A 10706-nucleotide genomic window follows, 5' to 3' on the forward strand; every position below is an offset into this window, starting at 1 on the left:
ATTTTACGCATCTTGATCAGTAAAGCTATAGCAATTAATTCAAATAGTAGAACTACTTTTGAAAGATATAAACATAACTTTGGACTCGATAAGTGCAGAACATTAAACACAAAGAAAGATGCAATAGACCTAACAGAATACAAAACAGAGCAGCAGGATACAATACAACCAATGGATGAATATGAAACATATAGATACCTGGGACATCAACAAGGAATGAAAATAGATCATCGTGCAATAAAGAGAAAACTTTCAAGGCTCAAGAGGATCTGGCAAATAGAGCTCAACAGGATAAATATCATGATGGCAATAAAAACTCTACCCATATTAATGTTTTCTTTTCATGTTATGTCTTGGTCTGAAACTGATCTGGAAAATTTACAAAGAAAAATAAGAACTGAAATGAGAAATTTTTGTAAACACTATATACACTGAAATGTGCTGAGATTAACAGTTTCTAGGACAGAATGAGGACGAGGAATAACAGATTTACAAAATTTACACAACAGTCAGGTAAAATTTCCAAGGATATATTTTCATCAATGAAAAAAGATTTCAGCACTCCATGCTAGTACAAGCAATTCTGATAAGAAGTACACACCATTGAACTTGAATGAATGGGCAACCCAAAAAAATGAAGAAATTATCAGTATAGAGAAAAAATTTAACCAATGGAAGGGCATGACCCTCCATGGGTGACATCCCCATGATCTGAGCTGGATGGATGTTGACAAGGACCCATCAAACACCTGCCTCAGATATGGAAATATCTTCCCAGAAACAGAAGGGTTCCTTCTGGCAATATAGGACCAGGTGGTTAACACAAAAATTATTATAAACACATCACAAAATAACAATGATAAATTTAGAAAATGCGGAGATAATAAAACAGAAACATTACAGAATCGTGTAGCAGTTTATCACAACCTGATGGCTGTGATAAACTGCTTTGTTTATCAAAATTCATCAAAATCTTACTTTGAAATACAAGCTCATAAATAAAATCAAACCTTACTATAAATACAAGCCTGATCCAGTTCAGAATCAGAATATCACAAATTATATTATTACTGATCAGTTATTACAGATAGGACAATCCATAATCTCTGTCTGGATAATACAGGATAAACGGGCAAGAACAACTTATTCAATAGATGTAGCCATGCCAAACACTCATAGCTTACAGAAATCAGTGAGTGAAAAAAAAACAGAATTAAAAGAGGAAGTTGAAGGCTTGGGAACATGTACAAGGTATACATTGTCCTGATAGCATTCTCTACATCTGGTGTCATCCCAAAGGCACTCACAATAGCATTAACCACTTTGGCCTACAGAGTATCATCACAGTAAATCTTCAGAAAGCCACAATACTAAACACCACTGGAATAATACAGAAGTCCCCAGCAATTGACAAATGGGTGTGCTTGGCTATACCCTTCTCAGGTTTTACCAGCTTGAGCTGAAAAAAGAGCACTTGCTCTCTCTTCTTACATCCCACTTAGGATGATTGTTCCAACATGTTAGAGATCTGGGATCCAAGACAAACTGGCAAATTGGATATAAGAATTCAATCTAGCTGATGAGTTCCTTCATACTGTAAGCACAAGCATTGAAGAAGGTGTTGTGCCCCATGGCTTTCCAACCAATCCAATATATCTCTTGATATCAAGGTCAGTACAAAACACTGTTTGATGTGGTAAGTCAAGTTTGTTGATGGAATTTACTTTCTCAGAATCAGAATCAGGTTTAATATCACCAGGAAATGCCGTAAAACATTTTTAAATTTGCGGCAGCAGTACAATGCAATACGTGATAAATATAGGAGAAACTGTGAATTACAGAAAGTATATATAGTAAATAGTTAAATTAAATTAGTAGTGCAAAAAAAAATAAAAAGGTAGTGATGTATTGTTCATGGGTTCAATGTCCATTTAGAAATTGGATGGCAGAGGGGAAGAAGCTGTTCTTAAATTGCTGAGTGTGTGCCTTCAGGCTTCTGTACCTCCTTCCTGATGGTAACAATGAGAAGAGGGCATGTCCTGGGTGCTGGGGGTCCTTAATGATGGATGTCGCCTTTCTGTGTCATTGCTCATTAAAGATGTCTTGGAGACTATGGAGGCTAGTACCAATAATTGAGCTGACCAATTTTACAACTTTCTGCAGCTTATTATGATGCGGTACCTTCCCCACGTACCAGATAGTGTTGCAGCCAGTCAGAATGCTCTCCACTGTACATCTGTAGAAGTTTTTGAGAGTTTTAGCTGACAAAGTAAATCTCAAACTTCTAAAGAAATATAGCCACTGTCATGCTTTCTTTATAGCCGCATCAATATGTCGGGACCAGGTTAATTCCTCAGAGATATTGACACTCAGGAACATGAAATTGGTCCCTCTCTCCATTTCTGATCCCTCTATGAGGATTGGTTTGTGATACCTCACCTCACCCTTTCTGAAGTCCACAGTCGGCTCTTTGGTCTCACTGACACTGATTGCAAGGTTGTTGCTACGACACCGCTCAACCAGCTGGTCTATGTAACTAGTAAGCTTTGCAGATGGTATAAATTCATTTTAGGCATTCAATTAATCCTTCTTACAATCCCCATACTTGTCCAAACATGAGCAAGAACCTAGTCGTTGTTTCAAACAAGTAGTGGAGAGATGGTAAGGTAACACAGTGGTTAGCATAATGTCGTTATGACTCGAGCTGCAAGATCAGGGTTCAATTCCTGCCACTGTCCTTAAGAAGTTTTTATGCACTCCTCGTCACCACCTGGTGTTTTGGGTTCCTCTCATTTTCCAAGGAATGGTTAGGTTCGGGTTAGTGATTTCTGGACATGCCATGCTGCACCAAAAGGGTGGTGACACTCTTGGTCTGGGCAGCATAATCCTCGTTGATTTAATTTCACTCAGCCAATACATTTCACTCTATGATTCGATGTACATCCATGGGGAAAATAAAATTCATCTTTAGGCAAATGTAAGATCTCCAGAATGACTCTCTGGTTGCCTCTGCCTGCCACTTTACCCACATATCTTCCTGACCTTGACCAAGAAAGTCCAGTTTATAGTCATAGACACAAGTACGTGTATGCACAGTTGCAGCAGAATCACACAGACCTAGCATTAGGTCAAATATTCATGAAAAAATATAATTGAGCTGCCTGGTGGTTCTGATGTTCAATATTGGGAAGAGTTCCAAGAGGCTGGTGATTACACACATTAACTCCAGCTTCCCTAGACAGCCTCCAGTAGTTGCAGAGGTATGGTAGCCACATTCCTCTGAGAAAGTCATATTGACCTTGACTTTGGCCTGGTACCGTCAAGCATTGATATATCTCACCATTTTCTTTACACCTCCAACGTTTAAAGATGCCAGTGTTATGGCTGTAATTGGTTTAAAAGTCACAGTTCTTCTCCAGGTATACCCAAAACTTGTTGGTCTACCAGCACAGTGAGATGCCAGTGGATGAATCATGCCAACGGGCACATTCCGGGCTGCAGGTGTACTTCCCGAGAGACACACTACAGATTGGTGCAGCCACTGCAAGATCTCAGTAAGGAAGGGCCACAATGTAGGGTTCTCCTACTGGAGATGAAGGGGCCAGATTATGGGAGGAAGCCCCTTAATTTCTTTTGGTGAAACATATCACCTCAGTATACTACATGAATGGCAGCAGAGCCATTGACATCAAAGAATGAGATTGAACAGTACAGAAAGTATTGACTATGCATGTGAAGAAAAAAAAATGCATTGAACAGTTTATTCCAGTAAATAGCTTTTTATTATACACAGAGTTTGTTAAAGAAAAATGCGTTTGAGGAAGTGAATCAGAGGGATGTGTTTGTCTCCTGGAACACATTCTCCAAACACCATCTCATCCATGATGTGGCCCAGGGTAGTTTTGCGACTGGCGAACAATCCTGGAACACCAGGTCAGCAGTAGACTTGAGGGACGTGTGATGACATCTGACCTTGCTGATACTAACCTTGGTCATTGCTGTCTATCAGAAATGATACTCATAGCTGTAATGTGGTCACTTCTGTAGGAGTGAGATATATTAAGTGTATCCAGAGTTGTCCATCACTCCTGCTGGGAACCTTTGTACTATGAAATGTAACCTCCAATCACTCCTGCACCATAACTGGGTGACTGTAAATGCAATGTTACACTGTCATGAGATGTTACGAGCCTGAGATGGTAATCTGAAGCACCAGGTCTTTTTTGCAGAAAGCCCCATACAGATCAAATGATGCTCTTATTTGGTGGTCATTCTTCACAGAAGCAATGAGAAATTTTATGAGAATTTTCCGGCTGTCCTGTTGGCTGCAGCAAAATCCAGGAATGATTGTCCATTGTACAATTCATCAACAGCATCCAACTTACAGTGGGGATATTTTTGACCATCTTCAGATAATGTCCTACTACCTTCACCTGTCGTTCCTGTTCAACCAGCCATGAGATCAGTGGCTGGTGTCTAAAGGATGGTTGTTTCCTGTTCTTCAGCATATCCACCAGTGACCCTTCCCCCTTTCCAATTTCTCAAAGTTGCAGTATCCTCTCAAAAAACCTATGAACATAAGAAATAGGAGCAGGAGTAGGACATCTGCTCATTGAGCTTGCTCCACCATTCAATATGGCAGATCTGGCCATGGACTCTCTCTGAACTCTGAAACTGAATGGGAACCCTGTCTTTCATTACATCATTGCATCTCATCACTGCCTCACTAAGCTGTTCCAGAACATGAATGCAGTGAGTAACTAACCCCACACTTATCACCCTTACCAGCTGAGCAGAGTTGAGTCGAGCTCAGGCAGAGGATAGAGCCAGACTGTTAGGGCTACTGAATGCTCCCCACGTGATCCTGGTGAACTTGGACAGGTTGCACAGGTGCTGATGGCATCTTGGAATGTGGTGGGATTGTTCCTCAATGATAAATCACCATAAAATATACAGCTGAATGTATCAGCATCAGATTTTTGTTTTCCTGTCATTTCTAGGAAAGTTTCACCTGAATTGTGACCTTGGGCAGATGTTTTGACTCCATGCTACTTTGGATATCCTGCATGTTCTCTGCTGAAGAGAGCAAGCGATCAAACGCAGAGAATGCTTGTGCCCCATATAGCATTTCTGTAACACCATGGGTTGCTGTCCCCTCATCAAACATACTCTGGTGGGTGATAGTCTTCCTCCGTAACTGACCCATCATCCTTTGTTCAAACCTAGTTGTTGTTTTGTGCTGAAGAGTAACTCATACTTGTTCCACTGATCACTTTGTTTAATTTCAGTGCGATTTTTTGCAGATCCTTTTGCCTCCACTAACCCACCAGGAGATTTGTTTTTTACAGATCCCGACACATCTCTCCACATCTCTGTTTTAAGTGGATGCCCCTCTATTCTGAAGCTGTGCCCTCTTGCCCTAGACACCCCCACCATGGGAAACATACATCTAGTCTGTCTAAGCATTTCCATATTCAATTGGATTCAATGAGATCCACCTTCAGTCATCTAAATTCCAGTGAGAACAGGCCCAAAGCCATCAAACGTTCCTCGCATGATAACGATTTCATTCCCGGAATCATCCTTGTGAACCTCCACTGAATGCTCTCCAATGCCAGCACATCATTTCTTAGATGAGGAGCTCCAAACTGTTCACAATACTTAGGTGAGGCCTCACCAGTGCCTTATAAAGCCTCAGCATCACATCCCTGCTCTTGTGTTCTAGACCTCTTGAAATGAATGATAACATTGTATTTGCCTTCCTAACCACTGACTCAACCTGCAAGTTATCCTTAAGGGTGCTCTGAACAAGGACTCCCAAGCCAAGTCCCTCTGCATCTGTGAGTTTTAGATTTTCTCCCCATTTAGAAAATAACCAGCACATTTATTTCTTCTACCAAAGAGCACGACCATGCATTTTCCAACATGGTATTTCATTTACCTTTATCTTGCCCATTCTCCTAATCTGCCTAAGTCCTTCTGCAGCCTTCTTGTTTCCTCCACACTACCTGCCCCTCCACCAATCTATGTAGCACCTGCTAACTTGGCAACAAAGCCATCTATTCGATCATCCAAATCATTTACTTACAGCATAAAAAGAAGCCGCCCCAACATTGACTGCTGTGGAACACCACTAGTCACTGGCAGCCAACCAGAAAAGGATCCTTTTATTCCCACTCACTGTCTCCTACCAATCAGCCAATGCTCTAATCATGCTAGTAAATTTCCTGTAGCACCACGGGCTCTTAACTTCGTGAGCAGTCTCATGTGTGGGTCCTTGTCAATGGCCTTCTGAAAATCCAAATATACAAAATCCACTGCATCCCCTTTATCTAACCAACTTGTAATCTCCTCAAAGAATTCCAACAGGTTTGTCAGGAAAAATTTTCCCTTTAGGAAACAATACTGACTTTGTCCTATCTGGTCCTGTTTCACCAAGTACTCCATAACCTCATCCTTAAAAATTGACTCCAACATCTTCCCAATCACTGAGTTCAGGCTAACTGGTCTATAATCTCCTTGCTGCTGCCTCTCTCCTTTCTTAAAGAGTAGAATGACCTTTGCAATTTTCCAGTCCTCTGGAACCAAAACTGAGTCCAATGATTCTTGAAAGATTATTATTAATGCAACTACAATCTCTACCGCCACCTCTTTCAGAACCCTCAGGTGCAGTTCATCTGGTCTGGGTGAGTTATGTATATTCAGGTCTTTCAGCTACTTCAGCACCTTCTCCCTTGTAATAGTCACTGCACTTACTCCTCTTCGCTTACTGGTACACTGCTAGTATTTTCTACAGTGAAGACTGATGCAAGTTACTCATTTAGTTCATCTGCCAACACTTTGTACCCCATTATTATTTCTCTTACATTACTTTCCAGCAGTCCTATATCTCTCTTTTATTTTATGTACTTGAAAAAGCTCTTTCTATCCACCTTCATATTGTTTGCTAGCTTGCTTTCAAGTTTCATCTTTTCCCTCCTAACAATTGTTTTAGCTGCTTTCTGAAGGTTTTTAAAAGCTTTATAATCATCTATCTCCCTGCTAATTTTTGCTTTCTTATCTGCCCTCTCTTTTGCTTTTGCATTAGCTTTGACTTCCCTTGTCAACCATGGTTGTATAATTTTGACATTTGATTATTTCTTTGTTTTTGGAGTACATCTACCCTGCACTTTCCTTATTTTCCCCAGAAACTCAAGCCACTACTGTTCTGCTGTCATGCCTGCTAGCATCTCCTTCCAATTTACTCTGGCCAACTATGGAAAGTTAGATGGCATGGCATCCAGAGAGAACTAACCAACCGGATAATGAATTGGCCTTATGGCAGGCAGCAGAGGGTTACGCAGGAATGTTGTTTATCAGATTGGAGCCCAATGACGGGTGGTGTTCCCCAGTGGTTGGAGCTGATTTTGATGAGATTGGTTAGTACCTTTGGAAGTGACACCAACATCGATGGTTTCATTCAGAGTGAAGATGATTATTAGAATTTACAGAGGGATCTTTATCAGCTGGATAAGTAAGGTGAGAATTGGCAAATGAAGTTCATATGCATAAACACATGTTTTTTCACTTTGTGTAGACAGATTGGGATAGGATAATCAGTCAATGTTAAGACCCTGGAGAGTGTTGCATAACAGAGAAATCTCGGAGGACAAGTGCAAGGTTCACTGAATATGGCATTGCAGGTAGGTGGGGCTGTGAATTAGGTTTTCGGCATGCTGGCTTTCTTCAGTCAGGGCACTAAATAGCAGCCTAAGTGCTACACCTGCCCATATACCTCCTCCCTCACCTCCATTCAGGGCCCCAAACAGTTCTTCCAGGTAAGGCAGAACTTCACCTGTGAATCTTCTGGGGCCATCTATCATGTCTGGTGCTCCCGATGCAGCCTTCTCTGCATTGGTGAAACCTGTCATTAATTGGGACTGCTTCATCTAGCACCTCTGCACCATCGGCCACAAGCAGGATGTTCCCAGTGGCCGAACATTTTAATTCCCATTTCAACATGTCAATCCATGACCTCCTCTAGTGCCAAGATAAGGTCACCCTCAAGGTGGAAGAGCAACACCTCATCTGGATACCAAAAGGATGGGATGAATATTGCTTTCTCCTTCTGGTGAACAAAGTTGCTCCCCCCACCCCACGTTCCCTATGCCCCACTCTGACCTTTCACTACTTCACACCTGCTTGTTACTTCCCCCTGGGTTCCCTCCGCCTTCCCTTTCATCAATAGCCAATAGACAATAGGTGCAGGAGTAGGCCATTCAGCCCTTCGAGCCAGCACCACCATTCACTGTGATCATGGCTGATCATCCACAATCAGTACCCTTTTCCTGCCTTCTCCCCATATCCCTTCACTCTGCTATCTTTAAGAGCTCTGTCTAACTCTTTCTTGAAAGAATCTAGAGAATTGGCCTGCACTGCCTTCTGAGGCAGAGCATTCCACAGAACCGCAACCCTCTGTGTGAAAAAGTTTTTCCTCAACTCCGTTCTAAATTGTCTACCCCTTATTCTTAAACTGTGGCCTCTCGTTCTGGACTCCCCCAACATCGGGAACATGTTTCCTGCCTCTAGCGTGTCCAATCCCTTAGTAATCTTATATGTTTCTATCAGATCCCCTCTCATCCTTCTAAATTCCAGTGTATACAACCCCAGTCGCTCCAATCTTTCAACATATGACAGTCCCGCCATCCCGGGAATTAACCTCGTGAACCTTATCAAAGGCTTTCTGAAAGTCCAGGTACACTACATCCACTGGCTTTCCCATGTCCATTTTCATAGTTACATTCTCAAAAAATTCCAGAAGATTAGTCAAGCATGAGTTCCCCTTTGTAAATCCATGCTGACTCAGACCTATCCTGCCACTGCTATCCAAATATGCCGCTATTTCATCTTTTATAATTGATTCCAGCATCTTCCCCTCCACTGATGTCAGATTAACTGGTCTGTAATTGCCTGTTTTCTCTCTCTCTCCTTTCTTAGGAAGTGGGATGACATTAGCTACCCTCCAATCCGCAGGAACTGATACTGAATCTATAGAACATTGGAAAATGATTACCAATGCGTCCACAATTTCTAGAGCCACCTCCTTAAGTACCCTGGGATGCAGACCATCAAGCCCTGGGGACTTATCAGCCTTCAGTCCCATCAGTTTACCCAACACCATTTTCAGCCTGATGCGAATTTCCTTCAGTTCCTCTGTTACCCTAGGTCCTTTGGCCACTATTACATCTGGGAGATTGTTTGTGTCTTCCCTAGTGAAGACAGATCCAAAGTACCTGTTCAGCTCATCTGCCATTTCCTTTTTCCCCATAATAATTTCACCCCTTTCTGTCTTCAAGGGCCCAATTTTGGTCTGAACTAATTTTTTCCTCTTCACATACCTAAAGAAGCCTTTATTATCCTCCTTTATATTCTTGGCTAGCTTACCATCATACCTCATCTTTTCCCCCCGTATTGCCTTTTTAGTTATCTTCTGTTGCTCCTTAAAAGTCTCCCAGTCCTCTGGCTTTCCACTCATCCTTGCTATTTTATACTTCCTCTCTTTTATTTGTGTACTGTCCTTGACTTCCATTGTCATCCACAGTCACCCCTTACTCCCCTTAGAATCTTTCTTCCTCTTTGGAATGAACTGATCCTGCACCTTCTGTATTATTCCCAGAAATATCTCCCATTGTTGTTCCACTGTCATCCCTGCTAGGGTATCTTTCCAGTCAACTTTGGCCAGCTCCTCCCTCATGAGTCCTTAGTACCCTTTGTTCAACTGTAATACTGACACTTCCGATCTTCCCTTCTCCCTCTCAAATTGTAGATTAAATCTTATCATAAATCTGGCTCACTACACAACACTAAATCTAGAATTGCCTTCTCCTTGGTAGGCTCTAATACACGTTGCTCTAAGAATCCATCTCTGAGGCTCTCCACAAACTCCCTTTCTTGGGGTCCAGTACCAACCTGATTTTCCCAGTCTACCTGCATGTTGAAATCCCCCATAACAACCGTAAAATTACCTTTGCGACATGCCAATTTTAAATCTTGATTTAACTTGCACCCTATATCCAGGCTACTGTTTGGGGGCCTGTAGATAACTCCCATCAGGGTCTTTTTGTCCTTACGGTTTCTCAGATCTATCCATACTGACTCTACATCTCCTGATTCTATGTCCCTCCTCGCAAGTGACTGAATTTCTTTCCTCATCAACAGAGCCACCCCACCCCCTCTACCAATCTGTCTGTCCTTTCGATAGGATGTATACCCTGAATAATCATTTCCCAGTCCTGGTCCTCTTGCAGCCATGTCCCTGTTATTCCCACAACATCATAATTGCCAATTTCCAACTGAGCCTCAAGCTCATCCACTTTATTTCTTATACTCCGTGCATTCATATATAATACTTTTAATCCTTTTAAAGTAATACTTTTACTCCCCTCACCTTTCACATCGATTCCTGTTGCACTTGGCCATACTCTCCGAACCCTTCCTGAGCTTTCTCCTATTGTCCACTCTTGTCTCCAAGGAGATTCTATCTCTCCAGCCCTTGACCTCTCTCACCCACCTGGCTTCACCTACCACCTTCCAGCTGGCCTCTTTCCCCACCCACCATCTTTTTATGTAGACATCTCCCCACTTCTTTCTCAGTCCTGAAGAAGGGTCTCAGCCCAAAATGTCGACTGTGTACTCTTTTCCATAGATGCTGCCTGACCTGCTGAGTC

This window comes from Mobula hypostoma, chromosome 5 (assembly GCF_963921235.1).
Source record: "Mobula hypostoma chromosome 5, sMobHyp1.1, whole genome shotgun sequence".
Classification (NCBI taxonomy): Eukaryota; Metazoa; Chordata; class Chondrichthyes; order Myliobatiformes; family Myliobatidae; genus Mobula; species Mobula hypostoma.